Below are 25,596 nucleotides of genomic sequence, written 5' to 3' on the forward strand. Positions count from 1 at the left end.
TCGAGGTAATTCAACTAGTTTGGGTCATTTGACTCAAATTGTTAGTTGGGGTAAGTCAACTAGTATGGGTAATTTGACTTTTCTTGTTAGTTGAGGTATGCCAAATATTTTGGGTTGGTCATTAAGCAAAGTCAACCATGATGAGTTTGTAGGTTCGGTCATCAATCCAAATCAACCAAAGTGACTCGGTGGGGTCAGTCAATGAGAAAAGTCAACTAAGATGATTCGATATGCTCGGTTGTCGAGCGTATTTGACGAAGATAAATCGGTAGGTTTGGTCATTAAGAGAAATCGACTAGAGTGTGTCGATAGGGTTGGTCGACGATTGAAGTCGATCGGGATGAGTTGATAGGGTGAGTCATTGAGTGAAGTCAACTAGGATGAGTGAGTAGGGTTGATCGAGGAGAAAAGCTGACTAGGATGAGTCGGTAGGGTCGATCATTGAGCGAAGTTGACCAATATGAGTCGACAAGGTCGGTCATCAAGCAATGTCAAATAGGATGATTCGATAGGGTTACCTATCAAGTGATCTTAATTAGGATGAGTTGGCAAGGTCAGAGATCAGGCTCTAGAATTTACCACACCTTGGTGGTTCACCATCAAATACTACTATGCATCCACACAACTAAGAAATGACCACCTTCCACGTGGACTCGTCCATGATGGAAGGTGACCACGTGGGTGTTATCTAGTGTACCATGAGGGCACCATGTGGGAGCCACTAATGATGAGGCAAGGGTTATTAAATGGTCTAACGTTACATGGTCATGTATCCTAATTCCTGAGTCGAATCAGGGCAAAGTTCACATTGCCAGAAAGGTCTCAATGAGGCGAATGTAGTGGACGATGTATACCTTGGGTTTTGAGAAGTTTGACAATGGTCAAAAAATTTTAGACCCCATTTCCATAACTGGACATTGGATTTCAGGTCATCATAGTAACTACCTCTTTCTACATCCTTAGTAAAGGCTAGGGATAGTAGGGGGTATGTTATAGAGTGGTGTCAGATCTTCCAAGTTAAACACTTGGACTGGATGGGATTTAACACTAGTCCTTTGGAGATTCGATAAGGCTTTAAATCATTGTAATTAGTATTGGAACTTGGTTATCGAGTAGATTGATTATGTATGTTTTTGATGAACTTGATGATGTGTGTGTAGGTAGAATGGTACTGATGATTTGATATGATTTTATTGATATCAATGTACTGATTTTGGGATGCAATGTCTCATCTAACCTTACATCAACAAACTTCCAATAACGTACCAACGTGATGATCTACTTAATGCATATATTTATAGTTAATCTAATAGTTATGTGTGTATGTGACACGACATAAGATAAGATAAGAAGGCACTAAAGGACGAGATGAAATTAGGATTGGAAGGGTACAATATAGCACTGAAAAATCACAACCTAGATATGAAGAGGACAAACCAATTGAGCAGTGAGGAGAGGTAGGCTCTTCTGATGGGATTGATACATTGAGGAGCTTCAAAGATGAAATAAGGAGTTGTAAGGCTGCTAATGAGAGGATTGGGGAGGCACAAGAAAGGCTTGTAAGAGCAAAGGAAGGATAAGAAAAAGTGAATGTTGTCATATTGTGGAGCCTTTCAGACTTGCAAAGGAAATAACATGAGTTGGAAGCTATTTAGAGAGAAAGATAAGTTTCGAGGGAAAAGGAATAAAGAACTAGTGGAGCAGATGAGACTAGATCTAGAAAAATGCACCAATTTTCAAGTCAAGAGACTATGAAAGGAAGCACTCTATTGAATACTATTAAAAATAAGGCAAGTACCCATGAGAAAAAAGTTAAAGAAACTCAGAGAGGTACACATCATCACCATGATCACAATCACCATGAGGAAATAAGGGAAAGGCAATATGTACCAGAGGAATTTAAGGAAGTTGAGCCTCATACATTTGATGATGAGGTAAAGGAAGTAGAAGATGTTGAAGCATGGCTACTGGGAATGAAAAGGTTCTTCAGAGTTCATAACTATTTTGATAATATGAAAGAAAAGGTGGGTACCTTCAGCCTAAAAGGCAAGGATGATATCTGGTGGGAGGACATAAAGAATATATGAGGCGTATGAGAATAAGAGATACAATGGAAAGAATTTGAAGAATACTTCAGGGACAAATAACTATTTGAAAGGTATGTTGACAATAAGGCCAAGGAGTTTTATGAGCTCAAAATGAAATAGATGTATGATGAAGAGTATGTTACTAAATTTATGGAGATTTTTTGGTATGTGCCTTACCTCAAGGAGGAAAAGAAAAAAATTCAAACTTTTATCAGTGGACTACCAGAGTCCTTCAAAGACAAAATCAAATTTGATGAGCTATAGACCATGGAGGATGTAGTCATAAAGATAAAGTATTATTACAAGAAATCATGGCATAGGCTAGGGCTTAAGGAAGATTTAAATATAAAGGATGGATTTGAATTTAGAGTAAGAAAGAATGGAAATTTGGGGCAACGACTTAGGGGAAAGGAAAAATTATCTACACCAATAGAGGTGAGACACAACAAAAGTTCAACATAGAAAACAAAGACTAACCTTCTTGGGATGAAGAAGAAGAGGTTAACGGCTACAAAAGAGGAAATTACAAGTGTTGGAATTGTGGGAAGAAACACTTAAGGAAGGATTTTCAATGACGTAAGAATAATGGCTCCAAGCTATACAATGTCCAAGAAGTTGATAAAGCTAGGGATCTGACTTTGAACATGCCTAGAACTGAATTAATCATGGAAATAGACAAGTCAATCACTAGGCATCAATTGTCAAGATAACTGATTATATGTGGGTGGCATATCCATTTTTTGGTTGTTTCAAGCAATGTATTTAAATTGTATTTGAATTGTGAAAAGGTTTAATTTAATTGATGTGGTCAATTTCAATAAAAAGACTGAATGAAATCAAGAGAGGGCTCAAGTTGAGCCTTCACTTATGAAAAGTTGAAAAATATTAGATCTTACGGGGATTGATTTCTTGTGATTGTGGAGTCTTTATGTATTTTTTATTTCACAATTGATTTCATGCTTGGTATGCTTTTGGCACTTCATCTCCTAGGCTTAGGTTTTTCTATGCTTAGGGTTTCTCGTTGTTTCTTCATGATAAAAATGCCTTTGAGGATCATTGTAACACAGTTCAAAAGGCATGTAACTATCACTTCTCTTCTTAGAAGTAAACTACTACCACCCAAGCTAGTTTGCGTAAATTCTACATGTAATGAGTTTTTGACATTTTCTATTTATTAATTCAAGTTTATTTTTGCTATATCTTTTTCTTATTTTTTTAAATATTTATTTCATTTTGTTCCTTCATAAATCTGGATTAGTGGTATCAAAGCAAGCTATTATTTCTTCTTTTTCTATGCGTGTCCCCAACCAAGTTGGGATTAAGGAGTTGGGAGTCAAACAAGTTGAACCGTTGCAAGAACATCCTCTCCAAACCCAATGACATCTGATGATAGGAAAAACAAAGATGAAGGAGCAGGAGATTCTTTCAAATTGTTTCTCAAAGAAGCCCTTGAGTGACAAAGGAACAAAATGATGGATAATTTTTCCCATATTCTTCAACAGTTACCAATAGGCGACACATCTTCATCCAACAGCCACTTCAAAGGTTTTGCACCCTTTAAGGTATAAGTTAACTTTGATATTACCATCATATTAGAAGGCCAAATAGCTGTAGATTATGCAGATAAATGGTTAAATATGCTGGAAGGATATTTTTCAATGCATGATTTTTTTGATAGAGAAAAAAAAATTACTTTTGCACTACTTAAAGTTGCCCCTAGTGTCAAGGAATAGTGGGAAACTTACTATGACGAAAGGTACATGGAGGAGGCTACAATTTTGTGAGTCACATCCTCTTAGAACTCTTTTTAGTATGTTGTTAAGGAATAGTATTATCCTATTGGAAGTTAAAAAGAGAAATATTTAAAATGGACCACACTACGACAATGAAGGGACCAAGACGTGCTAGAGTTTACAAATGTATTCCATACATTGAGCATGAATTTTTCTATCAAGGAGTTGAAGTGGAATCTGGTGTGCAAGTATCATTGTTTTTTACACAAATACATCTAGACAGAGTATATTTCCTAGACATCTCTTCGCTTGGTGCTTTAACACCCTCCCCCTACATCCACCCAAGAAACTGACCAGATGGGGTAAACATGCAGCGATAGGCCACTGTGATATGATTCAACCTCCCAAGTCATGCTAAGGAAGTGGAACTGATGGAAACACACCATACAAACATTACTCGTCATCTATAGTACCCTCAAGAACCAATCCAATACTTTAGAGAACTTGCCTTGGGGTCCCACTAATATTTTGGACAATTTGAGGCTAAGTCGCTCCCATGATATAGGCATGAGTATGACCAAGAACTCGAAGTATCTCTCACAGGCTTGTCTACCAGAGATCAGAGACCAAAACAATTAAAGTTATGCCAGTGACTCCCAGATTTGAGCCACTTTTTCAGGCCCATAGCTCAGGTCACTACCAGAATTGAACCATCTCTTCAAATCAGTAAATGAACATGTAAATGACAGTACTAAATCAAATACTTGTTCAACAAATTGATATGACCCCTACTAGCCATGAAAAGCATTTCGCCAAACATATTGCAAATGTGTAATCTACAGGTGTAATTAATTGTTGTGAGAATAGGTGTCTCATACTTAGCTCAAAATAGGTAAGAACCATTTATTCCTCAACACATCAACTATCATTCCATCCACTAGGTCATATATACATTCATCATTCAATTACAAGTAAGAAAATGAGGAAGTCCTTACATGGTTGTTGTCATAAAACACATACATAACCAGCATAATAGGGACAAAAACACTCATGAAATTATAGCCATATTGACCACGTACAATCCATAAAAATTCTCATAGAAATACAAGGAGAAATAACATTTCAATGCTGATGCAAAATTCAAACCTGAGATGGGACTTCCACGTTCCACCCGACTGTAGAATGGTTGAGCCAAATCTTTGTTCAACCATTCACACTCGTGCCATATTCCAAGAATGACTGTGGGATCTCATAGAACACATCAATCAAAACCCATCTAGGGCTTCCAAAGGCCATCCACCTCAACACATCAAACAATGATTCCACCTTGCAGTTAGACACAACAAAATCTTCATTAGATCAGTCTCTATCCCGGCCATATAGGGCTTTAGAGTGTTTGTCCAACCCAGCTACGGGACTAGTAACTCATCCCACAACTTCTATCGAGCTCCAGAGAATTTATACAACCAAGGCTATGGGATTATTAGCTCAACCCACCAAGGGCTCCAAAGCATTTCTTGAACCAAGTCTACAGGACTAGTAACTCAACCCAAGTTGTTCCATGGCTCTATAGCATTTGTCCAACCAAGGCTACAGGACTAATAACTCAACCCATGCTAAGGAAACATGAGAACCAACCTTAAACACAACAATGAAATAAACCCACAATCACCATGGCTATTCAGAAAATGGTAAGGCTAGGAAATCCACTGTCAATCATGGCCATCCTACATGTCAATGATAGATCACAACCAACAACCACATGCATATGCCATGCATGCCAAAGCTAGTGAAGGAAACATACATGCAACTTGGTACCTGCAAACAAATCTGATGTAGATGCTAATCCTGATGCCTTCTTGCACTTTCCTGCTCTTCCTTTTCCTTCTTGTGCTAAGAATCCAAGTATGACACAACCTCCAAGAGTGCTCCAAGAAAACTCTTAGTCTCCAAGAGAATGAGATAGAGAGAGAATAATGAGAGAGCCCCAAAACTAAACTAACCAAAAAGTTACCAATTGATCCTCAAAAGCCTTTTTATGGATGAGGCCTCTATTTTCTTCATTTTCCATTATTCTCCTTGATTTTCCTCCTCACATGAAACCTGTGACCTTTCACCTTCTTTTCCTCTAATTTCCATTATTTTAATAAATAAATGTGCTAAAAATGTTATTTTTTCTTTCCAAATCCTTAGCCATTGCCTTTGCCAATTTCCTTAGCCATAAACAACCAAACAAACACTACCTACGATGTCTTTCCCAACATTAAGCTTGGAATAAGTGTCCCATTGACTGCGGTTATTGTTTTTAACTTTTATTACATGGAATTTTAACTAGGGCTATTAGAGAAACTTCCCCCTTAGGGGACACCATCCTTAGTGTTCAATCACACATATACCTCAGCAACCTGCTGAAATAAGACATACTTCTTATGGAGCTTTATAACACAATTTGATGCGGTATTTACAATGAAAGGTTTTCTCAAGAGAAGAACACCATGAAAACATGACAACATACCGTATAGTGGAGCTTTATATCACAACTCATGACGGTATTTACAACGATCATCTTGTTGAGTGCCAATGCACATGACATCATAACGTCGTGATAACATAACCACATGATGATGATGATGATGATGGTTGTTAACGTCCACTGAGACCAAATAATGATCTATCGGACCTAAAAAGACAAATTATTTAATTATAATAGCGTGACACCCATATTGCATATTGGAGCTTTATAATATAGCTCGTTATGGTATTTACATCCATACATAGGTGTACATATAGCAACATCATCAAAATATATATATACTAAACATGTGTCAAATCATATACCAAAGCATATAACAAAACATATACTAAACACCATTTCTAAGCATATATCAAAACATCATATAGCATATATCGAACCATTATAAAGCGAATACCAAACCATCATAAATCATATACAAAACCACCATAAAGAAAATACCAAACCATCATAAATCATATACCAAGCCACCATAAAGAAAATACCAAACCACCATAATTCATATACCAAACCACCATAAGAAAATACCAAACCACCATATCAAGTTTCTTTTCCTCAAATGGAAAACAAGGAAGGATACATAGCCTGCATCTGATCTACCATCTTCCTTATGCCTTTATCAGGCCCAAAATGCTTCCATTACACTTTAACTTGCTCGATTGCTCAGTTTTAGAGCATGAGCAACTTTTTTTGCAATATACACTAAGGCTCTAGCTGGAATTCTCCATCTGGTTCCACCTGCAATACAGACCAATCAATCACATGATCAACATCTTTAACATACTTCTTAAGAAATGATACATGGAAAACATCATGGACTTTCACTTTCGGAGGCAGTGAAAGTCGATAGGATACTGGCCCAATCCTCTGAATAATGTTGAAGGGTCAACAAAACCATGGTGCCATCTTGGCAAATGATCTAATCCACAATGAGATCTTCTTCGGTTTGATACACAAGTACACCTATTCCCCAACCTAAACCTCCTTGAACAACTTGTTCCTATCTGCATAACTCTTCTACCTATCCTATGCTACCTTGAGATTCTTCTTGATCACTTACATATCTTGTTCCATGTCTACCAACATATCTGGTCCAATCAATACTCTGCTAACCAGATCAGTCCAACTGATAGGAGTTTACAACTCAGCCCATACAGTGCCTCAAAAGGACTCATCCTCAATGACTCCTGATAACTATTTATGTATGTGAACTCTACCAAGGGGAGTTACTCTTCCCACGTTCACTGTTGATGCATCACATACATCCTCAACATGTCCTCTAATATCTTATTGACCCTCTTTGTTTTTCCATCTGTTTGAAAATGATAAACTGTGATGAAGGCAAACTCTGTGCCCAAACCGTCAAATAACGCCTTCCAAAACTTGGAAGTGAACTTCACATACATGTCTGACACAATATTCTTTGGAACACCATGGATTCTAACCACTCTAATGAGCTACTATGCCACATCACTAGCTGAGAATGTAGACTTCACCAGAATGAAGTGTGCAAACTTTGTTAACATGTCCACAATGACCATGATGGAAACATGCTACTTCACTCTCTTCGAAAAACTTGTAATGAAGTCCATGGAAATGACCTCCCATTTCCATTCTAGAATCACAATCGGTTTTAGTAGCCACCTGGATGTTTACATTATGCTTTCACTCACTAACAATCAAATCATCTAGCCACAAACTCTGGTACATCCCTCTTCGAATTTGGCCAGTAGTAATACCTCTTCATCATTTTCAGATTCTTCTGATAACCTGGGTAACCTGAATATGGTTTTGCATGAAATTCCCTCAAGATCACCTTCTGGAGCTCACTTCTATCCACTACATATATCGAGTCTCGAAACCTGACCAATCCATCTGTTGTGAGAGGATAGTCCATGCCCTGTGCACCTACACTTGTACCTATACCTGTACCTATACATGTACCTTTATTTCCACCTATACCTGTACCACTACATGTAATTGTACCTACACCTGTACATGTACCCGTACATGTAGCTGTACTATCACCCTGCTGCAACCTGTGCATAATCCCCATATACCTGACATCTTGTTGACCTACCTGCAAGGTCCTATCCTGTAAGTATTTCTGATAGGATCTCATAGCTGCCAAGTGGTGTACATGTACCCATCTGCTAAGAGCATCTGCCACCCTATTTTCTTTACCTTTGATGTATGTGATCTCAAAGTCAAACTCGTTGATCGTGGCCAACCATCTAGCCTACCTGGAATTCAGATTTGGTTGGTAAAAAAAATTTCTCAACCCAATGTGATCACTCATAAGAACAAATTGCCTACCTATAAGATAGTGCCTCCACATATTTAGTGCATGCATAATCACTGCTAACTCAAGATCATGTGTTAAGTAGTTTTGCTCGTGCTCATTTAGTTTCAGGGACTCATAACATACCACCTATCCATCTTGCATAAGGACTCCACCAAGCCCTCTCTTGAAAGCAAATGTGAATACCACAAACACTTTGTCTAGATCTACAATCTGTAGTATTGGTTCATGCGTCAACAACTGCTTAAGCTTCACAAAGCTAGCCTCAAACTCCTCATTCCATTCGAACTTCGTACCTTTCCTTTGCAATGATGTAATGGGATAAGAAATATGCGAGAAGTTCCTAATGAACCTCATATAGTAGCCTTCCAAACCTATGAAAGATGTCACCTCATCCACACTCTTAGGAGCTACCCACTCCATGATGGCCCTTATCTTCTTTGGATCTACTACAATGCCCTCCTTGGAGATCATAGGCCCCAAGTAGTGTACCTCTGTCTGAAAGAAATTTCAATTGTTGAGCTTAGCATACAACTGATTCTCTCTCAACAACCTAAAAACTGCTTCTAAGTTCTCAGCGTGCTCTTCCTCACTTTTAGAATATACCAGTATATCATCAATGAACACAATAACAAATTTATCGAAATATTGATGCAACAAACTATTCATTAAACACATGAATGTAGTTGGGGGATTAGTTAAGCCAAATCGAACAACCACAAACTAATAATTCCCATAGCTGGTCCTGAACGTAGTCTTTTAAATGTAATCCTATTTTATGTGTAGTTGATCGTATCCAGATCTCAAATCAATCTTCAAGAATACTGGTACTTCCTTCAGCTGATCGAACAAGTCATTAATCCTTGACAAAGGGTACTTGTTCTTCAGACCTACTTTGTTCAACTTCCTGTAATCAATGCATAATCTGAGAGTACCATTATTCTTTTTCACAAACAAGATGGGTGTGCCCCATGGTGATACACTTTGCCTAATGTATCCCTTGTCCAACATTTCCTTTAACTGCAACTTCAGCTCAACCAGCTCAGGTGTGCTAATCTTGTAAGGTGCTTTTGATGTTGAAGCTGCCCCTGACACCAACTCAATAAAAAAGTCTACCTCCTTGTGAGGTGGCAACTCTGTAATTTCCTCAGGAAATACATCTTGAAATTTCTACAAAACTGGATACCTATTCAACACATATACATCCTCAACCTCCTTACCTTTATCACTAGAAATGCGTACTAGAAATAGCTTGCACCCCTTCTTGCGGCTATGCTTTGCTTGCATAGGTGTCACCATCCTAACTGATGTAGCTTTCTCCTTACCCTATAATACTCTTGGTTCTCCATTGCCATCAACACACCCAATAGCTTTATCATAGCAGTCTGCCTTGGTTCTCTGTAGATACAACTAATCCATGCCCAATAACATATTGTATGAACCAACGACAATACATTCAAATGTGTTGTGGTAGGCATACCATTTAAGTCAAATGTGAAAGCTCTTACCCAATGATGAACTCACTTCTTCGTACTTGAAGCCAATTGCGCTAACCAAGACTCTGCATTCAATTCCTTACCCAAACCACATTTATCCACTAGGTCAGGACTAACATAGCTATAATTAGATCCAGGGTCAATCAAAATAGAAATAACTTGATCACAAAGATTACCATCCATCTCGATGATAGATGCCTGATGCTCTGATCAACCTCTCCAATAGTCTGTGCCTCTTGTGCATTGTATATGTTAGGCCTACCACTCTTGTACTGTGGACAATCCCTCCTTTGATGATCTCCTCCACAAGTCCAACACTGCATGAGCTCCTTATTCTACTTGTCATATCTATGTCCCTATCCTCTATCTGATGCATTGAACCTCTTAACTGGTGCAGCATTCTCCTTGTTACTCAAATCCTGTGGTCTTACTTGCTTTTTGTCCCATTTACCTTTGTTCTTTTTATTACCTCTCCAATTTGGCTTCGTCTCGGTTCGACACTTCGATTGTTCATAACAATATTTTTGCTTTCGGATAGCCTCGTCCAATGATCTAGGCTCATCGAACTCAATCCTAGATTTGAATGCAACTGGTAACCCAGTAACAAACCTTTGAATATTAGCCTTCTCCTCATTGAGGTAAAGCACATACCTCAACAGTTCCAAGAACTTACTGGTGTACTCATCATCTTTCATGGATCCCATATTTAGTTCATATAACTCTTTTTTCCTGTCATCAAAGTACCTCTCTGAAAAATATTTTTTCTTCAATAGCTGCTCAAATTCAGTCCAAATCAGATCTTCCTCATTTATGTCCCTAACATTATTCACATCTTCCCACCAAATGTCTGCTTTACCTTGAAGACTGAAAGTAGTCATTCTATCTTTCATGTTCTTTGAGTAGTCATGCAACCATTTGTAGCGGCTACAACCACCCTCCAAAAGGTTTCCTTAGCTTTGTTTTGGAGCCTCCCTACCAGCCATCTTGAGCAGCATGTCTTGCACTATCAAGTACATGAGCTTCAATGATTTTATAGCAGCTTGCCAGCCTGTGCACGATAGCTTGCTTCACTCCCCTCATAGGCTACCACTCCACATTTTTTCCAACTGCTGGCTGAGTAGCTCCCTCAAAAAATTGTGCAATTTTGGAGGGGAACTAGCGTTCTCCAGAAATTACGCAAATCTGACTGGCAGCCTGTTGGTCCCAGAAACTACCCAATCCTATCAAACAGTCTTCCTAGTGAAAATTGTGCAATCTATCCCAGCAGTGTTCCTCAGCCCAAAAATTGCACAATTCTGGGCAGCCATCAGCTGCTCCTCCCAGAAATTGCGCAATCACTTTGGACAACCAGCCCAAATTCCTCCTAGAAATTGTGCAAAACTCTCCCTCAGTCAAGCATGCTATTGCATATGCCTTTAGGTTGGCTAGTTCCACCTGGGACCCAGGAAACTTGAGTTGCATGCATGGGCTCCTTTTCCCCAAAATAAGAAAAATAAACATTCAAAAAGAATCCCTATGTTTAGGGAGTTATTTTTAGCAGCGGGAGGTTTCATGCAAATATCGTTTTAGAAACATTCGTCCAAGTGTCACTTTTTCCTAGATTTGTGGCATGTGTGTCATGAGCCTCAAAATTATTTATTTGGCGCTTTAGAGCTCATTCTCCACATCAATCTTGGAGCACTGACATCCCACAACACATCGAGGAGTCTTTGACACATCCAACTCAACTATTTTCAGGTAAGTCTGCTTAACTTGTCTTTTGCAACATTTCTATTGCTCTTTGTGTTTTGGCTTGTGTGAGTGTTGTCTACTTGATCTCTATGAACGATTTCTGTCATTTTCAAGCATGTTAGCTTGTAAAAGCATCGTTTTTGTTTTCATTATCATCTCACTATTTTCGCATGCATGAAACTATTTTGCACCAACTATCGTTGTTTCGCCGACTCGTTTCACACACATGCGTGTTGTTCGTTCTCTGAATCTTGCATTCATTGTTTGCATACATGATCATTCACTCCTGCTTACACTCAGTATCACCATGCATTCACATCTTCATTTGCTTTCAGTTGCTCATCGGCGGGTCTGGGAAACTTGGGCCCCGACTATGCCTCACCAAGACAACATTTCACAATTCTAAGAGGGAAGGCTCTACCTTCCTCCTAGAAAATGCGTAATTCTTTCCAGTGACTACCCTCTAGTCTTTCCTTGTGTAATTCTGAGAGGTAGTGACTGCTGGCCCAGAAAATTGTGCAATGTAGTCCCTGGGCTTGAAACACTTGCCAACTGAAATTGCGCATTACGGAATCCCAGCACCCAACAGGCCAGTCTGGGTTGCGCATTGCGAAATTCTAGTAGTCAACTAGCCTCCTGACAGTTCGGACTACCTTTTGTGTAGTTCTAGGAGTTAGTCTCCCGGCCTCCCAATGAAAATTGTGCAATCATTTCCAGTCATTCCCCAGGTGTGTTGCATGTCATCCCTCAAGTTTTCTTTGGTTTTAGCTGATAGATTTCTTTCCATGCATGTCACCATGTCTCCAGATACATCAGGTATTTGTCTGCCTCTCAGAAGTTTAGAACCAATGGCTTCCAAGAGAGTAGGGTCAAAGGACACCGACAGAAGCACAACTGGAGTAGTAGTTGACAGAGAGTCTATGAGTTTTCCGATCTATGAAGACACCAAGTTGATCATAGGCAAAGACATCAAGCTGAAATGGAAAGAGGTCAATCATGCATTCTCAGGCACATATGGGGAAGATCTCAAAGATTGCCAAGTCTATGTGAGCATTCACAAGTCCAGCTTGTACCGGATTTCATGTAGATATCCTGCATTCCCATGCATGGACATGATACATTGGATCATCTTGCACACTGATCCCAAGACAATGACATTGAGCATTGTCAGCGAGATAGAGATTACTACCTTCAGGTCACAGGATTATCATCATATGTACCATTTTTCAAAGCTAGTGATCACCATGGAGACACCCTTTAGCATGCCAAGCAGCAATGCCAACTCCAGGGATATCTTGGGGATATAGGTAAAGGAGCTAGCCAAATTCAGGATGACACCCAGCCAAATTTATAAGCTGAAGATACTGCAGAAGGTTTGTCAATACTTGGTCATATTTGCATGTATCTTGTATGGAAAGAGAGCACGGAGACCTTCCCATAAAGTTGGGTGATCATGTTGGACCAACTGGCCAGTGAAGGCAAAGAATGCAACTAATCCAACATTTGGGCTCACAGGCTGAAGGAATAGGTCAAAGGAGCTTGGAAGTTGCCCAAAGGTTAGGAAGCATAAATATACATGTCTGCTTACATATTGGATGCAATATGTGCTTGTTAGAAGCGCCCGGGCATGAAGTGGGCATGCACATCGATGGAAACCTCTGTCAATACTTATTGTAAACTGTTTTCGAATGCAGCTTTGAAGGAGTTATCACACAATTGTCATATCATTTTGTCAGCCTAGTGTACAAGATGATATTTGAGCATCATCCACCTTGCATGTTGAAGGCAACAATGGAGGCACTGATTGACATAACGGATTGGTATGCCTCATAGTTCGGCACCTTCCTATAGATGTACAATGCGGAGAAGCCTCTGCATGTTTGGCCAAATTTTGCCATGGACAAGCTCATCATGCAAGAAGTATCATACCACATCTTGGTAGGACTGTTAGCTAAGTTGGACTAGAAGAAGAAGGCACCTTGGCCCACTCTTCCATTATGGATCAGGTTGCACGAGATATGGAACCTCAAGCATGTGGATGTCGAAACAGAGGAGATCAAGAAATATCCTTTCGATGTCCGAAGCTTCAATCCATATGACCCACATTGTATTGTGAAAGATCACTATGCAAGAGTACAGTTTCAGTGGATCCACGAGGCATGTCATAGGGTGGAGGACCCATGGAGATATTGTTGCAACTTCTCTAGGCCTAATGAACTAGTTAGTATTGTTGTGGAATGGTTAGTGAAGCAGCATCTAGGAGAGTACTAGCAGCAGCAACAGTAGAGGTAAACATACCGGGGCACGACAAAGGCAAGAGAAGGCTTACCAACAACGTAGAGGTAGAACAAAGTTGCAAGTTTAGAGAAGAACCACTTGTGTAGAAAGTAGCTTTTCCAATAGAGGTGCATAGGCAATAGCGTGACAGGATGAATATGGAAAGGCAGAGAGAAAAATAGAGGATGGAGGAAATAGTGAAGGAGTTGCATGAGTTGAAGGAGAAAATCCAGAAGGAACAAAAGCTACATAGACAAGAGATGGAAGCCCAGGAAGAATAGGTACAACAGGGGTGCAACATGTACAGACAGACAAAACTGCACTCGTACAGGTAGTAGACTCATCCGAAAAGCTAGCACCAGGAAGACAGGGTGAGTAGTCGCAAGAGCAAGACTTTGATCAAGAGATTAAACAAGCACTTGAGCAGATGGATATGGATATGGAGTACCAAGAGATAGAGAAAGACATAGACCTCATTCCTTACCACCAAGAGGTCGACCCACCAGCTTCACCGGATTTGGAAGTAGAGCAAGTCCCAAGAGACCAATGAGATACTTAGATCCTTGGAGACAATTCGGAAGGAGAGATGCACACCATATCATTTGATGAGTCACAACATAGACTTGAGTAGTCATGCAGAGTGTCTACTCCAGATGACAACACATCTCTTGCATAGTTTAAAGAACGACTGATCATGTTTGACATGCGCAAGAATTCAACAGCATTGGCCGATGGTACTAGAGCATATGCCGAAGCCACTAGCGTGAGTGTTCCCTTCTTGATAGGAGAGAACGAGCGAATGGCTAAGGAGTTACAGGTGGCAAAGTAGGGAGGAGAACTGGTTCCAACATCTGCCTGAGTAGAGTTGAAGAAGGTGATACTGGATGAAGTATCATCCCTTAAGATAGTCATGCGGGCGTTGTATTCCAAGTTTGGTACTGTGCATAAGGTATTTGTCCATCTCAATGGTTGGCAGCAATGATGTTCTAGGAGAGTGCATTTCCTGTCAAATGTGCATACTTATGTTGACGACATGCAAACATGGACAATGAGAAACAAGGGAGCCTCTTTAGAGTTGCCCAAGATGATGAATCCCACAGTGGTCGAGCTGAAGGCACGCATTCGGAGTGAGATTCAAAACTATGATGATCTCATGTAGCTCATCACTAGTTTGCTAGCTTCCCATGCACGGTTATTCAACAGTATGGATGTTCTTGTGCACACACATGCGATCCCATATATTGGGACACTCACCGAGGAAAAGACAAAGTCGCAAGGTTGACCAGATCTTGACTCGTACTTTGACGAGTTGATGCACATAGTCACCAACGCAGACTTGGTGATCAGTGAGACACCATGGTTAGTATGTTGTTGGTCCGGCCGCACTCAAGACAATGGTGCGCATGTTATTATACGAGTTGGATAGAGGAGCTAGAGTAGTGTACCTGAATGCAGTGGAGGCAAGAGTTCCATAAATATGCCACTACAAAGTACATGGAAAGGATCGCAGACTACCAAGCTTGGCATCAGTTCGCCACCATGGACCATCATGAGGATGTCGAAGAGTTGGTCTTCCCACAGTTGTCTGAATCATAGTGATGTCTTGCATGGCTTTTAAAGCCTATTTTTTCTCATATGGGTACATGTTTCGATTGTATGTAACATCTTCTCAAGTGGAATTTCAAGTGTCGATAGTTGGATGTAATAGTCATAGAGTAGTTGAAGATTCATGAGAATAGATGAACATCCATAAAGGGGAATGTCCAGGTTCACCCCACCCTTTGCTATATATAGTCTGTCATAACTCATTATAGAGGCTTTTGGTCAGCCAAGCTTCCAATAGGAGTCTCTTAGAGAGATCTTGGAGAGTATTGTAATGAGCCTTGACTTCTTCAGAGTGTAGAGCTAGTACATCTCTTTGGAGGAGCAGGTGGAAATGATTGTAACATGACGCTACCGGAACTAGTGGTTGGTCATGGTTTTACTGTATGATTGGAACTTTCACTTTTAATATAATAGAGCCAACATGTTTCATGCATATGTTGTTATTGTATTTCAGCTATCTTGGTTACTCTAGTGATATATGTATATGTTTGCTTACGCATGCACGTATGGACTCTTTCTGTATAGGTATGTATGAATCTTACTGAGATGTGTTATTGGTTTAACCATCACTTTTGATTGTTAGCTTACCTGCTTTCCAGTTTGTGATGCATCTTTGCTCATGTGTTCCCTTTTTAGCCACGTGCTTTCATAGGTTTCCAAGGGGCGCACTCACCCCAGTTTCCATGTGTTAGAACTGTTCACGCACCTTCCTTGGCTTGATGCACATGTCACACCCTTGATACCAAAAAGGACATCTTACTTGTCTCTGCGCGCAACCGCAATCAAGGCGATACCATACGACCCACTACTAGGGCTCCTACACCAAACGGTCTGAGGTCTAGTTGGGACTTCTTACTGGGGAGATCCCCTGACATGTTGGCGGGTCCAACACTGTCAACACAACCTAAAGAAATTCTTCATACCAAGTAACCAAGCATCTTCATCCTATAATATCTTTACCTCTCCGTCAAAAGTAAGTGCTTTTTCTTTCTTAAACTCATCTGGGAAGTATACCCTATCACTCCTCTTGTAAGGATGATACCTGTGATGATAATAGTGCCTATTTGAATCAAAACTAGACTCATACCCGTGTCTATCCCTTCTCCTCTCTAGAGTGTCCAACAATCTGCCATCTCATATTGTGTCATCTCTATCTGATCGGTGACCACCATGCAATCTGCTTCCATATGCTCCATTAGTGTTGTCCTCCTGCTCATGATTGATTCAAAGTGGTCCATGTCGCTGCAAATTTGACAAGCTCTGAAGTATGACTACATTTACCTCTGCTAACTTTTCCTGTGACTATATGATTATGTCATTATCTACCTTACAACTCCTTATCTCTCCCTTTAAGGTTCTCAATGTAACTACCAACTTGGAAGAGTTCCCCACGCCATATTACTCTTCAGATTCATAGGGAGAGTCTTTGTATTCAACCATCTTGCTAACCATTTGATATTTCTTCCTACAAATTATATCATGTCAGCTAAACCAATTCACAATAAACCAACATACCTTAGTATAGCTCGGGGAGGATACATTTTCTATAAGATCAATAAATCAACACCATACATTTATAACATAATCATGACAACAAATAGAAACATAAACCATAAGAATATGACCATGAAACCGTCATTATAGCGAGGGTCTAGTCATCAATGAATGACCTCAACAACAATAGAAACCACAACCTCATGCATGACAATCACCATCATTACATCACTATACACTTGACCACATGCATCAATGATGCATAACCATCCACGCATATGCATAAACACGTATGATCAAGCATGAATGAACAATTTTTCAAATCAAACCTGCAAGAATGATATATGCAACTAAGCATACAAGAATGTAACCAAGCATGCTACAATGGTACATGTAAGTGACATAAATCGACATGTAACCAGTCATACACTCACAACAGAGCATTCCACAATAAGACCTCAAATCTCACATAACGACATCACTGCAATCATGAACAACATCATGCAAATACCATAAGCACATGGAATGTAAGTGTTAGAAAATTATATATTACGGAGCAATGGAACACATAAAATATTGCAGAAATATAAACACAAAAAATGCACAAAACAAGAGAGACACAGATATACGTGGTTCACCTAGTTTGGGCTACGTCCACCTTGAACAGCCAGTCCTTCCTTTCTATTATCCAGCAAAATGAAGAGACACAACCTACAGCAAATCCGTTGTAATATCCTCTGTTTTCTCTCACAGTCTCACCTCTCTATTTCTCGCTCACAGAATGCACATCTATCACACAGCCTCAAATACAATGCCCTCATACAAAGAGAGGGGTTGCCTTCTAGGGCAAAGAACCCTAAACTAAACATAAGTTCTACCGTCAGATCATCCGCCTAATGAACGACCCATATTCACTAGAAATTACTATACTTTTACAAGGCAAATTTACATTTATTTTTGGCTTCGGGGGCGCTGCCCCCGAGCCCCCACCGAGGGACCGCTGGCCCTCGGACCCTCCAGCCGAGGGGGATGGGCCCCCCTGGACCCCCGCGGGGGGGACAAGTCCCCCCCGCACCCCCCCCCCCCTGCGTGGAGGGGTGTACAAGACTTCTTGGGGTATACATCCGGCTGAAACAAAGACCTCTGAACAATCATGCTCCACACACAACAATCTCCCACTTGGAGAATGATTGTAGCAACTCCACTGCTGCTTCATTTGCTGGACAATGACTCCTCTTTGGACCTGGCTGTTTCTTATCTTCATCGTCATCCTTGAAGACCAATTGAAACTGAGCATGTTCTCAGTTTCTCCCTGGTTACAACTTTTGTTAGCATATCTGCAGGATTCTGGCTAGTGTGTATCTTTTCCAGCTTCAACTCTCCATCCTCCAACACTGATCGTATGAAATGATACTTGAGCTGTATGTGTTTAGTCCTGGAATGAAATGTTGAGTTCTTTGCAAGATGAATGGCACTTTGACTATCACTGTATAACATTCCCATATCATGCTCCTTACCTAATTCACCCATAAAACTTTGTAACCAAATCATTTCTTTACTAGCCTCTGTAGCAGCAACATACTCGGCTTCTGTTGTTGAAAGTGCAACAAAACTTTGGATTTTTGAAACCCAACTGACAGCTGTTCCTCCAACAGTAAATACATATCATGTAGTGCTCCTCCTGTTATCCCTGTCACCTGCCATATCTGCATCAACATATCCCTGTAGAGAAATGTTTGTACCACCAAAGCATAATGCTTGATTTGTGGTACCTTCCAAATATCTGAGAATCCATTTCACTGCCATCCAATGTTCCTTTCCTGGATTGTTCATGTACCTGCTTACAACTCCCACTGCATGTGCAATATCAGGCCTTGTGCAGACCATTGCATACATTAAGCTTCCAACCGCTGATGCATATGGAACTTTAGACATATAATCCATGTCTTCTTGGGTCTTTGGGCACATTTCCTTACTAAGTTTGAAATGGCTAGCAAAAGGTGTACTGACTGGTTTTTCATTGTGCATATTAAATCTTTTCAAAACCTTTTGTATGTACTCATTCCGAGACAATGTTAATTTGCGATTTTTCCTGTCTCTAGTGATTCTCATACCAAGGATTTGTTTTGCAGCTCCCAAATCCTTCATTGCAAATGAATTTGCTAATTTTCTTTTGAGTACATTTATTTCCTGCATGTTAGATCCTGCAACAAGCATGTCATCCACATACAATAACAATATAATATAGCTGCCATCATTTTGCTTTTTCAGATAAACACAATGATCAGAGTGACATCTAGTATAACCTTGTTCAGACATAAACTTGTCAAATTTTAGATACCACTGCCTTGGAGCCTGTTTTAACCCATACAAGCTCTTCTTCAACCTGCACACTAGTTTCTCCTTCCCTTTCACCTCATATCCTTGTGGCTGCTGCATATATATCTCTTCCTCCAAATCCCCATGGAGAAAGGTTGTCTTTACATCTAATTTCTCAAGATGCAAATCTTCAGCTGCTACAAGACTTAAAATAGTTCTGATTGAAGTCATTTTAACAACAGGAGAAAATATTTCATCAAAATCAATACCTTTCTTCTGTGAAAACCCCTTCACCACAAGTCTAGCTTTATACCTCTGTTTTCCTCCATCTTCTTCCTTCAGCCTGTAAACCCATTTATTCTGCAATGTTGTTTTACCTGCAGGCAACCTGACTAAGTCCCAAGTCTGGTTATGTGCTAAGGAGTCCATCTCTTCTTTCATGGCTTGCTCCCACTTCTTCCTGGTTTCTACCTGCACTGCTTCTTCATAACATTCGGGTTCACCAGAATCAGTCAACAATAAATAATATAATGAAGGAGAGTAACGTTCAGGGGGTCTACTTATCCTGGTAGATCTTCTAACACCACTTTCGGGTGTTTGGGGTGCCTGTTGTTGTTGTGGTGGTTGTTGTTGTTGTGGTTGTTGATTATTATTATTTTCAGGCACCTTTACTTTTTCAGTGATTTCGTCAAGAACTGCGTATTCCTTGTTTTCTTTTTCTTGCTTCTTTTCCTGCAACTGATTCTTATACAAGACCTTTTCATTGAATATTATATCTCTGCTCCTAATGATTTTGTGATTTTCATAATCATATAAGCGATAACCAAAATCATTAACACCATATCCAATAAAGGTACATTTCTTTGACTTTGCCTCAAGCTTTGTTCTATTTTCTTTATCAATATGGACAAAAGCCTCACAACCAAAAGGCTTTAAAAAAGAGTAGTTTACCTTTTTACCTGTCCATGCTTCCTCCGGAACACCACCATCTAAGTAACTTGAAGGCCCTCTATTTATTAGATAAACAGTAGTATCTACAGCATCTGCCCAAAACTGTAAAGGCAATCCTGCATGCAATCTCATGCACCTTGCACACTCCATGATTGTTCTGTTCATCCTTTCTGACACACCATTTTCTTGTGGTGTTCTTGGAACTATCTTCTCTCTACAAACTCCATGCTCTGAACAGTACCTATCAAACTCTTTGCTGCAATATTCACCTCCATTCTCTGATCTAAGACACTTCAATTTCTTTCCTGTCTCAATCTCAACCAAAGCTTTCCATTTCTTGAAAGTATCAAATACATCAGATTTATTCTTAATACAATAAATCCAAGTTTTTCTAGTTGCATCATCAATAAAAGTAACATAATAACGAGAGCCACCGAGAGATGATACCTGAGCAGGTCCCCATACATCTGTATGCACAAGCTCTAATATTTCGCTCTTCTTTTCTTTCCCAAGTCTGAGAAATCTGACTCTCTTCTGTTTTCCATAAATGAAATTCTCACAGAAATCCAAATCAACATTCTTCAAACCCGGCAACAAATTCCTTGAGTGAAGAATCTTCATCCTCTTTTCACTCATGTGTCTGAGCCTATGATGCGATAATGCTGCATCTCCTCCTTTGGATGTTAAAGCATTAACAAAGTTAAAAATACCATTGAATAAATACAATGTACCAACCTTTTCGCCTTTTGCTATTACTAGGGCTCCTTTGGTGACCTTCCAAGCTTTATCTGTGAAAGTTGTCACACAACCTTCACCGCCTAACTGCCCTGTTGAAATCAGATTTTTCTTTAGATCTGGAACATGCCTTACCTCCTTTAATAGCCATTGGTTTCCATTCTGCTGTTTTACAAGAACCTTACCCATTCCAACGATTTACAGGGTTTATCATCACCTAGACGAACTTTTCCAAAATCTCGTTGAACATAGTCATGAAAGTATTTCTTATCAGGTGTGGCATGGAATGAAGCCCTTGAATCTGCCACCCAGGAATCAGTAATATTTTCGAAAGAAAGAATCAAAGCATCTTGTAACACCTCACCTATCACATTTGCTTCATGATTGTTTTCTTGCTATGCATCTCCTTCTTTTCCCTTCCGAGATCTACAGTCTTTCTTTAGGTGTCCTTTCTTTCCACATTTCCAGCACACTATCCCCGATCTGGACTTGGATCTGCCTTTCCTTGATTTACTGCGATATCCTGAGCTCTTTCCTCTTTCCATTTTTCTTCCTCTAGATTCTGCACTCAAAGCATTTCCCGATGTCTCACCGGAGCTTTTCCGTCGCATTTCCTTACTAAGCATAGCACCGACAACATCATCAAACTTTAAAGTACTAGATCCAGAAACAGAGTTACTAATGGCCATTACCAAACCATTCCAACTTTCTGGTAATGAGCACAAGAATAACAGAGCTCTAACTTCATCATCAAAGTTTACCCCTACAAAACTTAACTGACTTGTAACTGTATTAAAATCATTTGAATGGTTTGCAACAGATCCACCTTCTGACATATTCATATTAAATAACTGTTTCATAAGAAATACCTTGTTTGAGGCCGAGGGATTTTCATATAGTTTCGACAACGCCTGCATCAAACCCTCCGTCGTGGTTTCCTTCGAAATGTTGAAGGCGACTGACGCAGCAAGGCACAACCGTATTGTCCCGAGTGCCTTTCTATCGAGAAGGTTCCATTCTTCGTCTTTCATACCCGTCGGCATCTTTGTTTTTCCGCCCAATGGTAGGTATAGATCTTTCTTATACAGATAATCTTCCATCTGCATCTTCCACAGTTAGAATTTTTGGCCGTTAAATTTCTCGACCCTAAACTTACCATCTTCCGTCATTGCTCCCACTCGAACTAGGAACCCTTCTTTCTTGCATGTTTATCAGCCAAATAGACCTTCGGCTCTAATACCAGTTGTTAGAGAATTATATATTACGGAGCAATGGAAGACATCAAATATTGCAGAAATATAAACACAGAAAATGCACAAAACAAGAGAGACAAAGATATACGTGGTTCACCCAGTTTGGGCTACGTCCACCCTGAACAGGCAGTCCTTCCTTTCTATTATCCAACAAAATGAAGAGACACAACCTACAGCAAATCCGTTGTAATATCCTCTGTTTTCTCTCACAGTCTCACCTCTCTGTTTCTCGCTCACAGAATACACATCTATCACACAGCCTCAAATACAATGCCCTCATACAAAGAGAGGGGTTGCCTTCTAGGGCAAAGAACCCTAAACTAAACATAAGTTCTACCGTCAGATCATCCGCATAATGAACGGCCCAGATTGACTAGAAATTACTATACTTTTACAAGGCAATTTTACATTTATTTTTGGATTCGGGGGTGCTGCCCTCGAGCCCCCACCAGGGGACCGCTGGCCCCCGGACCCCCCAGCCGGGGGGGATGGACCCCCTCGGACCCCCAAGGGGGGGACAAGTCCCCCCCGCACCCCCCTGCGTGGAGGGGTGTACAAAACTTCCTGGGGTATACATCCGACTGAAACAAAGACCTCTGAACAATCATGCTCCACACACAACAGTAAGGGTGGGAGATACACATGCAACTAACATGAATGAATGAAAAACACATAACCCATCAAGTCTGAGGGGTGAACCGTGCTTTGATACCACTCTATAACACCCTCTTCCCACATCTACGCAAGAAACTGGCCAGCCAGGGTAAACATGCGATGAGAGGTCACTCTGATATGATTCAACCTCCCAAGTCATGTTAAGGAAGTGAAATCGACGAAAGCACACCATACAAACATTAATTATCAGCTACAGGACCCTCACGAACCAATTGAATACTTTAGTGTTATGAAACTAGCTCACAAAAAAGATAGAAAAGATAGATCAACAACTTAAAAATCATCCTCTTCGAGGGGGAAACCTCCTTTACATTACATAAATGAACAATTATTGGATGATACAAATGACAAGACCTCCTTTCTATATATAGGAGTCTAAGGGGTCATAATATAATCTGAGATGACATAACAATAATAATGTATGAGCACAATAATAACAATAGTGGGCTTCTATGGGGCACAATAATAACAATATGGGGACTATATGGGCACAATAATATAATAAAGGGGTTGCACTAATAACAATAAGGGGTTACACTAGTAGTATAGGGACCTAAAATTCCCATCTCCTTCAAAATGTGTTGTCCTCAATGCTTGAGTAGTTCTTGATGCTTCTGTATAAAATTCTCATCCTCCCATCTGGAATCTTCAATGAGTAGATTCTTCCGCTTGATGAGATACTCTAAAATTAATCGATTTCGTAGTTGTTGATTTCTTGTTTTTGTGACTGCTTTAGCTTCCAATATGATTTTTCCTTCCTCGTTAAGTTCTGGCCATATTGTTTGAACTCGGATCTTCTCACCTATAACATTCTTTAATCATGAAACATGCAAAACTGGGTGCACTTGGGAAGATGCTGGAAGCTCCAATTTGCATGCCATAGTACCAATATTTTGCAACACCTTGTATGAACCATACTACTTTGGTGATAATTTGTTATCCTTCTTAGCTTGCTTGAGGGACATTTGTTTGTATTCTTGTAGCTGTAGAAATACCCAGTCACCTACATCAAAACTTCTTTCGTTGCGATGTTGATCTGCCTGTTGTTTCATTATATTCTGCGCTAAAGTGAGGTTATATTTTAAGAGTTTGAGAACTTGTTTTTGATGCTCGATGTGAACCTCCACTACTTGAACCTTAGAATTTTATTTTAAAGATGATGTGATGGATGGTGGATGATATCCATAAAGTGCCCTAAGTGGGGTCATTTTTGCTACAGTATGGAATGAAGTGTTATACCACCATTCAGCTGGAGGAAACCACTTGACACATTGTGTATGTTTATCAGATACAAAGAAATGAAGATATCCTTCCAAACATGTGCTCACTATCGTAGTCTTCCCATCATATTCAGGATGATAAGATGAGCTATGAGATAACGGAGTACCCAATATTCCACCTCTTTTACTCCAATGAAACAATTGGAGCTTTTTGCATATAATTGTTTCTCCTCCAATAGTTTGAGCACCCTTTCAACATGTTGAACATGATCCTTCTAAGACTTGATGTAGATTAGTATATCATCAAAAAGTACTAACACAAATTTTCTAAGTAAGGGTTTGAAAATGGAATTCATCTAACCTTGAAATGTAGAAGGTGCATTGGTAAGGCCAAAAGTCATGATCAAAAATTCATAATGACCCTCATTAGTTCTAAATGTTGTTTTTGTAATGTCTTCAATCTTAATTCTGATTTGATGATATACTAAACGAAGATCCAACTTGGTGAAGTAAGTTGCTCCATGTAATTCATCCAATAACTCATCATGACATGAATGGGAAATTTATCTTTAATAGTAATCTTGTTGAGCTCCTTATAATCCTGACATATGTGCCATGATCCATCCTTCTTGTGTACCAATACCACTGGAGCAAAGAGAGAACTTTGACTAGGTTGAATTATACCAACCTGTAGTATTTTTGCAACCATATGTTCAATTTAACTCTTTTAGGCATATGGATATCTATAAGGCCTAATGTTTGGGGGAACACTTCCTTGAATCAAATGAATAGAAAAATCATGATCACGAATACGTGAGACGCCTTTAGGAGTCTCAAATACCTTGGAATGATTGTCCAATTTTTTTTTGGAGATGTAGAGAAATAGATGATTTTGATGTGGGTACCTCTCGTGAACATAATTGTGCAATTTCGTCCTGTTGTTTTTTCTTTAGAAGCTTTGTCATGACGTTAGAGTTGATTATCTTTCCCGATTTCCCTACGATACTCCTTAATTCAACCTCCTTTCCTTCCCAAAAAAAATTCTTGAAAATTAAAAGCTATCGTACCTAGAGATTGTAGCCATTGAACTCCTAGTACAACATCCACACCACCCATTGGAATGGAAAGCATTGGACTATTCAAGAAATATTCTTGCATGGATAGCTTGATATTATGGCACTTTCC

The sequence above is a fragment of the Pinus tabuliformis genome, chromosome 6 (assembly GCF_031772625.1).
Source record: "Pinus tabuliformis cultivar Carrire ecotype Pingquan chromosome 6, CPIR1, whole genome shotgun sequence".
Classification (NCBI taxonomy): Eukaryota; Viridiplantae; Streptophyta; class Pinopsida; order Pinales; family Pinaceae; genus Pinus; species Pinus tabuliformis.